Source organism: Tiliqua scincoides, chromosome 2 (assembly GCF_035046505.1).
Source record: "Tiliqua scincoides isolate rTilSci1 chromosome 2, rTilSci1.hap2, whole genome shotgun sequence".
Classification (NCBI taxonomy): Eukaryota; Metazoa; Chordata; class Lepidosauria; order Squamata; family Scincidae; genus Tiliqua; species Tiliqua scincoides.
In genome coordinates this window covers 59,744,060-59,756,088 of record NC_089822.1, presented here as the reverse complement: position 1 = coordinate 59,756,088, position 12,029 = coordinate 59,744,060, and the positions used below count along the sequence as shown (strand labels likewise).

The 12,029-nt window shown below is 44.5% G+C and overlaps 1 protein-coding gene across 3 annotated transcripts in view; it reads right to left on the bottom strand.

The window, feature by feature from the left end:
- Nucleotides 1-9,229, bottom strand: part of SEMA4D (semaphorin 4D) — a 146,005-nt gene extending 136,776 nt beyond the window's left edge. The window contains exon 1 of one of the 3 annotated variants that reach the window (XM_066618439.1): nucleotides 9,115-9,229. The gene's annotated coding sequence lies outside the window, so the exon portion shown is untranslated. Of the gene's footprint in view, nucleotides 1-8,916; nucleotides 9,018-9,114 lie in introns of those variants that run through there. The other 2 variants (XM_066618437.1, XM_066618438.1) reach the window with 2 other exon arrangements.
- Nucleotides 9,230-12,029: the final 2,800 nt, after the last annotated feature.

Here is a 12,029-nt window from a genome sequence, read left to right as displayed (position 1 = left end):
GAAAGTGGGAGAACACACTGTGTAACTAAGGGCACAATCCTAACCAGATCTACGCAGAAGTAAGTTCTATTTTGTTCAATGGGGCTTACTCTCAGGAAAGTGTGGTTAGGATTGCAGCCTAAACCTGCTGTAGTACTTATTCAAGAAGAATTATCACAAAACAGCATATCATTATTCACCTTTGTTTCGGTTTATATAGCCTAAGCTAAGCCCATGTTAATCCAGAAGTTAGTTCCACTGAATTTCATGAGACTTACTTATCAATGTGAACACTTTGGATTGTAGTCATGCAGCACAATCTAAATATATTTACTCAGAAGTAAGGCCCCCAATGTCAATGGGATTTACTCCATGTGTGAGCACAGAACTGCAAAGTTAGTCTTCTCCCTGGCTTAAGACATCCAAGAGCAACACTTGCAACAATCCTCAACATAACCTCTCTTTCTCCAGCTATGAGTGATGTGGGTTTTATGGAAAATTTTCTGATGTCCCCAAACAGTTTGAATCCAATCTAACATTTTTATTTGACTTAAATTTAGTAAACAAACTAAAACAGTACACCGTGCTAATTTTATGTGTCATACAAAAATCTAACAACCACAAATAGTTGAAACAAACTATCTGATCAGGAAACAAAAAATCTGTAATACTCTTATGGTGCAATCCTACACATATTTACTCAGAAGTAAGCCCCAACATCTTCAAGGGGGCTTACTGTCAGATAGGTATACATACAATTACAGCATTAGGGCCAAATCCTATCCAATTTCCAGTACTGGTGCAACCATGCCAATGGGGCTTGTGCTCCATCCTGCAGTGGGGAGGCAGTTACAGAGGCCTCTTCAAGGTATGGGAACATTTGTTCCCTTACCTCGGGGTTGCATTGCAGCTACACTGATGCTGGAAAGCTAGATAGGATTGGGCCCTTGGTATGGCTTAAATGTTATACTAAAACAAATGCAAAGCTTTACTTGGAAATTATTTTTATTGGAACACATAAATTGTAAGAAAACTCAGTTGAAGGCATTGAGAACTGCCAACATTAAATTTAGCACACCTAAAAAGCTGTGCATGCATGTTTTTTAGAAACAGTCACTTGAAAAGCTCCTAATTACAGCTAATTATATTACCAATTAATTTTATGAAGCAATAGATCTAGCAACATAACATTTTCAGCACAAAAAGTATAGCAGTGGAAAATTTTTCTGCCACGCAACACTGCCTGGCATCTCTTAGTCATCGTAGCTCTTGTCTTTTGAACGCAGACTGACCTTTTGAGAAGATGAGAGGTACCTTCTCCTCTTCTCCACCTAGCAAAAAATAAACTCAAATTACATTTTCCCAGTGTGTTCAGTATTGCATTTATCTCACAACCAGAAGCATGGTACAGATAGCTGAAAAAGAGATATCTTGTTCCAAAACTTTTTTTGCACCAACACTGTAAAGACTGGAGAAGCGGATGTACAGGTACAATCACTTCACTACATGAAAGGACTAGTATTTAGTATGGAAATCACCACTATGTTATCACCACCATGCAGTGACTGAAATAACCACTATGCAGCAATTACTGATGTATGTGCACATCCTATGTTCAAAGAAGCACCAGGCAGTCAGCTCCTAGTTAATGATGCATACAAATCAGATGCATGCATATGAAAATGAACATATTCAACAGGTGAGTATCTCACTGCCCAGCTTTCAAGCTTCCCTGAATTTGGCTCGGTTACAAGCGTCTGATAATTGTTTAAGAAGATCATTATGTTGGATGCCTACTGGGTAACACCGTTCATTACAATTAAGGAGGTCAAAGAGAATGAAACATTGCATACAGAACAGCAAACAAAAGAAAAGGGTGTTTGTCTATTATTAATAGTCTATTAACATTTATACTACTGAGTATAATTAATTTCCTTTTCAGTTTAATTACAGAGTTCACCTTAATGCTGTCCTTGTTACCTCTGCACCTAGCATTATTGGTGGGGATGCAAAAGGAGGAACAATATACTACTAGTGACTAGCAGAGTCACAGCCTATAGCTGGAAAGCAGACAATTCTGATTCAGGAATGGAATACAATGTTCTGGGACAAAAGTTTAAAAGTCTCCATCTTGCAACACCTTTTGTTTTGCAGAGAATGTTATCAGAGAATGAGACTTGGTTTCTGACTGTACAGAAAAATAATGGTCTCTTTCAGTGTCCAGGGTACATGTGACATTTTTCCTTCAGAAAATGTTTCATTTTCTTATACTAGCGCAGTGCTTTTCAGACTGGGGCATCGTGACGCCCCAGTCTGTGGCCCCTGGTCTCTGCCCCCTTAAAGGGTGGGGGCAGCCAGGAGGCAGGGAGGAGGCAGCGGCATGATCCCCAGGATTGTGCTGCCCAGGGGGGCTGCAGGGGCTTGGATACACTTACCCGAGCCTCCTGCAGCCTCCTGGGGGTGCAGGGAGCCCTGCTCAACCTTCTGTAGGGCTCCCCACAGCTTTGAAAGTGAAAGTGGAGCAATCACGCCCTGCCTCCACTAAAGCTTTCACTTTCACTTCTGAAGCTGCAGGGAGCCCTGCAGAACGTCGTGCAGGGCTCCAGGAGGCTCAAGTAAGTGTACCCAAGCCCCTGCAGCCCCGATGAGCGGCACAATCCTGGGGATCACACCACTGCCCCCCCGCCGCCTCCCTCCCCCCCGCAAGAACTTAGAGTGGCTCAAACTCTCCCCAGAGGTTTGAAAACTGCTGCACTAGGGAATGAGGTACAATATGTGCTTTTTTGATAATCTTTCCTAGTTGAACGCTATTGTGGTTATTCAGAAAAACATTTGGAAAGCAGATTCACTCAGGTGATCAGCTCTGAAGCAACCGAACCAGTGGTATACAGGGTCTGCTCGCATGATCAAACCTAACATGGATCCCAGGAACAGTGACAGCAAAAACAATGTAGCAAGAAAAAAAATTGATCAACTGAACTCAGCCAGAGTTCCAATCAATTGCAGAGCAGTGGCCTTAAGCAGCACTGCTAGAATTAAAGACCTTCTAAAAGGAAAGGTAAATATTTTTGATCTAGGAGTAATCTTTGTTTTCTCTCAAGGCTCTGTTAGCAGCCAGGACTCTTCTACCTAGCTGTAACAGGCGACATGAAAAAGCAACACCTCCATCAGATCAGACAGGACCAAGTACCATTTGGCTCCAGCTCTCCCAGAACCACCTCCCTCAACAGTTGCACCACCTCATAATTATGTCAAAACATGACAGTTCTGGCACTAGAATTGACTTGTCTTCCTAGTGCCTCCTGCAAAGAAACAGGATTCAGAGCTAACTTTGTAAACAGAGCTCAGGTGAAAGGTTAAAGTTTAGCTGGGGAAGTCTATGAGAAAATGAGTACATCGTAGGGGCCTTACTGCTAATAGACTTTGCTGAGGAAGACAGAAGGACTGGTCGAAGTTCAGCAATACCTCCCAGAATGCTGTTTCCTTTAGCACTGATTCATTGCACAGTTTTTTTCCCCTGGTATGACAGACTGTAATACTGTAGCCAATACATTCTGGGAAGCACAGGGCCAATCTGCACCACTTCGTGCCTTATCTTGAACCATGAATCCCCTAGAGCTATTTCACACAGCACCTGACTTTCCAGCAATGTAATCCCAATGTTATGAGAGAAGGTATTACTGTACTATACACTAGCTCAGCGGTTCTCACACTTTTAATGCCAAGACCCACTTTTTACAATAAGAATCTTTAGGACCCACCGGAAGTGATGTCATGACCAGAAGTGACATCATCAAGCAGGGAAATTTTTAACAATCCTAGGCTGTAATCCTACCCACATTTTACCCAGGAGTAAAAAGCATAAACACAGTAGCCTATTCAAAGTACAGATCTGTCACATTTCCCCAAATGCAGTCACATACCATGGTAGCATCAAGTCTAGTGTATTAAAAATTAAATAATGAAATGAATGGGGTCCCACCTGAAATTGGCAGGTTTGAGTGCAATAGGACTATCTAGCTGATCCAGAAGGCCTGGAGTTCTGATTGCTCAATACGGGCAAATTCAAGTTGGTCATTCAAAATTCCTCCTAAGAGTTTTCACTGGCTTTTTAACTATGGATCAACAGTCTAGCCCAGTGCTTCCCAAATGCCTACAAGTGAGTTGGGAGCACTGTAAGTTGTTGCGGGGGGGGGGGGAAGCAGTAATGTGATCCTTGTGCTGCTGCCAAGGACAGGAGGAAGGTTTTCTAAGTACCTGCATCCAGCGCTGCAGACCTGGGAGGTGCAGAGAGCCCTCCCCGTGCCTGTAAAAGTATAAAAATGGGGGGAGAGGCATTTCCAGTTCTCGTGACAAAACAGTAAGTGCCCTTTTTTATTTTTTTTAGTTTTGCAGGCACAGGGAAACCAGCGGAGGGTTCCCCCCCCCACACACACACACCCAGACCCTCCAGGACTGCAGTACTGGCTGCAGGTAAGTAGAAATCCCCCTCCTGTCCCCAGCAGCAATGCAATCCTGGAGATTGTGTTGCTGCCTTCCCCCTCTCTTCAACCTTTAAAGGGGACCAGTTTGGGAACCACTGGTCTGGTCAGAAGTGCTGAAGAGGACAAAATAAAAGGGGCAATAGAGAAAGGTTTGTTGGTTGTGGTTGTTACTGGGATTCAAGAGGCAGTATTGCCAGGAAGAAGATACAAAGACCAAGAGAGGAACTGATAAGGACAGAACTAAAGTTAGGAAAGAGAGACTTCTGAGAAGTCTTCCTAAATCTCTTCAGAGTGAAGAGTCAGGAGCTACTCTGTGGTGCCTTCAGGAAGTGATTCAACAGGAACATGGGTGTCCTGCAGTATCTCACAGCGGCCCACCAGATGCCTCAGGGAGCACACCAGACAACAAGAGACCTGCATCCTGGTGCCCTCCCTTGCATCTGGCATTCTGACATAGCCCATTTCTAAAATCAGGAGGTTGCACTCACACATCATGGCTTCTGAATGACAAAGCCATTTAACCAATCTCCAACATCCATACCATGCACATCAGACCTCTTCATTCTTACTTCCTTGTATGTACTACTGCAGTGTTTCTCAAACTGTGGGTCGGGACCCAATTTCAGGTGGGTCCCCATCCATTTCAACATTTTATTTTTAATATATTAGACTTGATTCTACCATCTGACTACATCTGGGGAAATGTTACAGCTCTGTACTTTTAACAAGCTACTACGTATATGCTTTTACCAATGATAGTAAATGGGACTTACTCCTGGGTAAGTGTGGGTAGGATTGCAGCCTAGGATTGTAAAAAAATTTCCTGCTTGATAATGACACTTCTGGTCATGAGATCACTTCTGGTGGGTCCTGACAGGTTCTCATTCTAAAAAGTGGGTCCCAATGCTAAAAGTTTAAGAACCACTGTGCTACTGGAATCCAACTAGTAACTAGTCAGTAAACTAGCAGGCAGGGCTTATCTAGGATCCCCCCCCCACACACACACACACATTTTTTACACACTTTATACATAATGATGATAATAACATTCCACTAAGGGCCAGTTTGAACAATACTGCCCGAGTCAGCCCGTTCACTTGCAACAAGGGACATGCAGGACTGCATCCCAGATCCTCCCCCAACCTGCCTTCCCAGTATTTCCATCTCAATTTCATGCAAAGGGGTGGTTCAAATGTACCTCTTCCGGCATGTGATTTGAAGGCCTCCTGGGAGGAGGACCAAGACACGCTAAACCATGTCGCTAATCATGCATGAGAGCACCAGCCTGGACAATATCAGTCAAAACAGTCCTAAAATTCAGGGCTAAGTGCAACTCTTAACTGAAGAGTTGAACCTTGTAGTTCACATAAAGCACCAGAGAAATTTTATACAGTACTGTCAGAAGAAACATCACTGGCAGATGTTGACAGAAATACGATAACAGAAGGGAAAGCAGTGAGAGAGAACTGGCAACTGATAATTTATCCGAGTGTAATTGGATTATATGGACAGAAAGGTCCATAGTCAGTAACGAGTCCACCTGCCACACAGATTGGGACAAGACTGCAGGAACTCAGTTAAGCTTTGAGAATAGTCCTATGCAGATATGCCTATACAGAACTGGAAATCCTAGAAATTACATACCCAACGGACTTGGAGATCAAGAACCAGTTTAAATGGTTAAAGAAATGGTTAAAGAAATGGTTCTTTAACCCAGAAATTCATTTGGGCATGTTTTTCATAATAAAGGAATTGAAACTGTGTCCAGAAAAACTTAACTCATTCACAAGGCCAAGACAGACAGACATACCCTTTAAGGCTAGAATGCTGGTGGGATGGAAATCCAGAAGAGAGCTACACTCTGGCCCAAGGTGAGCTGCACCAATGGCATCACTACAGTCTAAGTTTCTCTTAAAAAATAAACCCTAAAGACAGGGATCCTTTTACATTTACAGTTATGTAGAAGAAGGAACTGTGGCAGCTGCTGCATGCTAAGCAGGTATAATGAGCTCCACACCTGTTAAAATTCCCTCTTCAGCACATTTATTGAAGGTCCAGAATCTCCATTCTCCTTTGCATCAGGTCACTGAAGAGATAGGAAATAGTGGGATGTCGCATTCAAAAAATTAAAAGTGGGTCCTCTTATTGCAGACTGGGGTAGATTTTGGGTCTGTATGCTTCTATGGGAGGGGATAGGGAAGGCTGCACTATCCACAAAGTTAATATAACAGAAATATTGATGATAGACTAAAAGGCCTACCCACCAAGGCAGACCCACCAATCCAGCTTGTCTGAATGTCACAAGATGTTTTAGCCACCTAGCAGTAGCAACAAAGAGTCAATGCATTTTGGGTGTCTCCTTCCCCCTCCCCGAGAAACTGCAAAGAAAAAGTTCCTTCACCTCCCAATCAACCCAAGGCACAAAAGTGTTTATGCTGTAGCACTAACCACATGACAAAATCCTTTTATCATGCCTTCTTTTTATTGTGGTACAAAATATTGTGTAATATTACTCTGCTTTGAGCACACCCATTGGTGAGGCACAAAGCCTCAACATGAAAGGTGCACAGCATCTTCAGACCACAACACCAAATAATGCCAAGACAGCAGGAAAGCTCTCCATTTATAACTTTGCTTGGAGGCAATGAACAACTGACACCCAATGTCATTTCCCTCAACACACTGATTTAAAAAAATACACAGAAAAAGAGTTTTAAATGAGTTGCAAACTAAAAAGATAGTGTGCATTGAGCACCGTTTAGTATCAGAAATAACCTCACTCTTTGCACATTTATATTTACTGAAAGTGGAGAAAAAGAAAGCCAATTCATGTATCTTTTACATGTTTATACTGGCAACAAATAGAGACAGGCACACAGTGACAACAGGTGCAGCCCACTCCCACTCAACATCTCCTTCCCAGTTTGGAACCACAAATTCCCAAACACTATGGTTGTGCCATGAAGACCCACAGAAGGCCTGCCTTACCTTCTTAACCCCCTTCCCAGTTTCTGTGAATATTACAACTCCAAATACTACTTGCTCCCATGGAACAAAACCTATCAAAAGCTATGCCCCAGGGCAGCAGTGCCCTGAGAGAGTAACAAACAACCTGATTGGAAAGGGAGACTTATCAACTTACCTAATGACACTCATTTGTTTTTACTACCATCCATAGAATATTCAGGGTGTTCTGAACTGAATATTCTGTTTTCTCAGTGGAAATTATCTTACAGATAATGGGGGAGCCCATGCCCAGATCTAAACACACACAGTGTGAGCCTTTCATAATCTAGGTTCCAGTTGAAAGTTGCCAATACTGCATTGCCTTTCAACAGAAGAGTTTAATGGATTTTTGACAGATTCATTTCTCCCCCTCCACCTGTCATTCGAGGATTTTTCAAAGCAGCAAAAAAGAAATAGAAAATAAAATAAACTTCCCTTCCCCTCCTTCATTCCCCTTGGTTAAAGTATCACTAGGGAAGCAGAAAAGGTCATTTAAATGCCTCCAAGCAGCCATGGGTAGGATTCAGAAACAAAGATCGCCCCTAAATCATGATACAGCATGAGTGGAAAGCCAACCCATCTTTCCCACTGAGCCATGCACACAAAGAGTCCATGTTGTCCAGATTATAAAAAGGGCAGGGGGAGGGGAGGGGGAGAGGAGATTACTGTAGTTACTATAGAGGCAGGTGAACGTATTAACACCGGTTGCAAAAAAAAAAAAAAAAAAAGGCAGCAGCAGCTTGGGTTCTGTAGAGAGGTCATTTCACAAGCTGTTCCTGAGAAAATGAAGAGGGAAGGAGGCGGTGGCTGCTGCTTTATCAGAAAGGAGTGCACAGTGGAATAAACAGCTAAATACTAAATGCAAACTCCAAAGCAATCACAACCTACCAATGAGGAGCTTGTCTCTCTCACCATAGACACAGCCCACATAAATCTCCCTGAACTCCAGCCCAAGGAAAGGTTGTGTGTCATTTTGTGTATGCCTCACAGTCCCCATATGGGGGGTGGGTGGGATTCTAGACCACCACCACCACCTGCAAGTTGCACTACAGTGGGAACCCCCCATAGCTCCAGAATGCCTTTATACCAGCCCCCCACCATTGCCAGGCGCTCCCAGCTTCCACCAGCAGAGACCTGCACAGAATGGAACCATTTGCAAGGTCTTTTCTTGTTGCAACCAGCCCAGCGAGTTGTTTTTCGATCCAGCGACCCTAGTGATTAGGTGCTGGAGGGCAGATCTAGCCCCCCCCCAGCGGCTGCCTGCCTGGCTTCCTACCCAGCCAGCCTTCGCAGCACACCACCGTGGAGCTCCCTCTCAACCCCCGCAGCTCCAGCACCAGCCGGCTGCAAATTCCACCAGCCCTCCTCATCACACACACACAACAATTGCTCTCCCCTTTCTGCAGCAGCAGCAGCAGCAGCACCACCCATTTCTGCAAAGACCCACCTGCAAGGGTCTTGGACCCCACGATCCCCCCGGGAAAGAAGGGCTTGGAGAGGCTGCAGAGGGCGGCTGCTCCTTGCAGTGCGTCTGCCTCCTCGCCCCCCACCACCGAACAAGACCGGCCGCGCTGCAGCAAGCGGAGCGAGGGAAGGAGGGAGACTGCTGCAGCCTGCGCCGTGGACGCGCAAAGGCTCTCCTCACCTGCGGTGGCTGCGCTTTCCAAGTTCTCCAGCCCTTTCTTGCAGCCCCAGGAGCAGGTTCTCCGCTGCGTGCTCAGCTGCCGCTGTTGGGGATTGCAAAGAGGGCGGCAGCAGCAACAAGAGGAGGAGGAGTTGGTGCCAGTGTGTAACAAGTTTGGGTTGCCCCGCAGAATGGCGGCTGCTAGAGGGGAGACGGTGCAAGCACCAGCAATGAACGCAACAGCCCAGGAGCGGTCTTTGCCTTGCAGTTCCAGGGGGAGGGGGCGCTATGGGCTGCGATCAGGGGGGCGGGGAGATTCAAAAAGCCCCAGCTCAGTGGGGAAGGATTTGAAAGACAGGGGAGGCTTTTTTCCCCAGTTAAAACGCTTCCACAGAGTCTCAGGAAAAAGGCACTTTTCCCCCCTGCATACCTTCATTGTGCAAAGAGCATTGCTATCTGATTTGGGAAGGACCAGATGAGATCCCCTGCATCCTCCCCCTCTCTGCTCCCCCTAAGCAGAAATTGCTCCAGACCTCACTGTACTAGGAGACCTTGCGACACTCTTTTCCACGTGCATAAACAACAGTTTGGGCTTTTCTGGAAACAACCCTCGCATGTTTCCTAATCAGGGTGTGTAAAGTGAGCTGTGCAAAGTCCCAAAACAAGTAACTTTTTTCATAGGGAAGCTTGTTAGTTTTTGGTGGTTGAACTGTTTCTAAATATGATTTTAATTTTTTTTTTTCAGAAACTGCATGAATCCGGCATGGTGTATAGCACCATAACAGAACTGAATATTTTCAATACTCACAAAATAGTTTGAATATTTTGGGTCACAGCTAATGTTTGACATTTTTACTCATTATGTATCATTTCTCATTTTAAGCATGGTATTGTTTCTTTGTAGTTGTCATATTTCTCTTTTTTTCTAAATCATACCATCATCACAAAAAAGATCCAAGTAAAATTTATTTAAATTTCATTCATTAAACTGATTTTTTTTCCCTTTTTGGCCCTCGAAAATGTTTAAAATATATGATGTGACCTTCATACTGAAAAGTTTGGAGACTGCTGTTCTAGCAAATAAACCAAAGGAAGCTAAGGGCCCAATCCTATCCAATTTTCCAGTACTTATGCAGTCATGCCAACAGGGTGTGTGCCACATTCTGCAGTGGGGAGGCAGTCATGGAGGCCTCCTCAAGGTAAGGGAATGTTTGTTCCCTGAACTCAGGACTGCATCAGCACTGGAAAGTTGGATAGGATTGGGCCCTAACTGCAAAATGGGTGAGGAATGAGGTCCATTGCTGAGAGTACTGAGCAAAGGAAGACTAGCAAAGGCATTAAGAAAATAGTTTTACAAGAAACAGCTGCTTGTAAAATCACAAGCCCTGTGATAAGGCAAACTTTCAGTTGATCTAGGATTTTGTTACAAGTTCTTTTCCAGTAATATCTGGTAAAAGTCATTGCCAGTTCGGTAAAAGTGCTGCATATGCAAGCAAAGCACTAGAGAGTTTGAGAACACTGTATGTATTAACTTACTAAAAACTACAATAGTTCCATTAACTTCAAAGGGCCTACTGGATTATAACTATTAATGACATATTCAGATTATATATACTTAGGAGAAGTTGGCAAAAACCTACTTGCGAAACCACAGAAATGTTTGCACTGGTATCATCATGTGTGGTACATTCTGAATTGCAGGAGCCCATCATGACATACACACACATACCATGTCCCATGGCTATTTATCAGGATGTTGTCTTCCCCTTTTAGTTATTTCTACTTTGAAACATTACTCTTCATTTAGATAGCTCATTTCATCTCAGAGACAATTAAGAATGGGTTGTAACAGTTTAAAACAGCCCTTTCCAGTCTTCGGAGTCTCACAACACCCCCGCGTGTTCCAAACACAGCACACAACTCACAGAAGGGACTGGCAATGACTTCCCGATTTTCTGGCCAGACACAACACTACAAAGGACGGTAGGAGGATCAGGGCATGCAAATGGGTTTTACCAAGCAGCGAAAACTGTGTGCCAGAGTTCAGCCCGCCAAGTCGAGCCTCCTACTGTCCTTTATAGTGCGGTGTCCTTGCCACCGACTGGCGGCCATCCCATGGCTCCCCAGGAAGTGCCCCACGAGTCCCATAGAGCCACACGTTACACTTTGGGGCCTCTAGTTTAAAACAAATGCATGAAAAACTGCATATGAATTAAAAAACATCCCAGATCAATATAGAAGGTATTTTTGAATGCTAGTTTATGCATGTTTCCTCAGAAATAAGTTCCACTATTAAATAGGACTTACTTCCAGGTACGTTTCCACACAATTGTAGCTATAAAGTAACATCAGCCACCTACCATCACTCAGTCAGACCTTGAAATCACTGGCACAAGTCCTAGAAACCCTATGCCGGGGAAGAGGCTCAGGAAGGGGAATAGGATATGGCAGAGGCCTCCTCCGCCAATCCCATCCCCCTCCCAGGTCTGGCCCATCCCTACTCTGCTCTCCCACTCCGTTACACCCCCTCCCCTACACTACACAAAGCAGCTCTTACCTGCTCCAGCAGCTCCAGCATCAGTGGGACAACGTGGCCTTCCGGTCAGCACTCCTTACTCCTAGAGTGCTGGAAACGTGCTTTGCCACACATTTGCGCCACCCTAGACCAGCACAGCAGCCGCTGTACCAGTATAATGTAAGCATAGTACACAGTTGCCTGCTGTGAATTAGGACTGCCTCAGTTTGAATTCTGCCTCTACCATGAACTTAAGAGGTGGGTTGGGTGAGCCACTTCTTCCCACTCTCAGCTTCCCAGCTACATTGCAGGGATGATACCTTACAGCAGCGATTTTCAACGTTTTTCCTTTTATGGCACACTGACAAGGCACTAAAATTGTCAAGGTATACCATCAGGTTTTTGACAATTGACAAGGCAC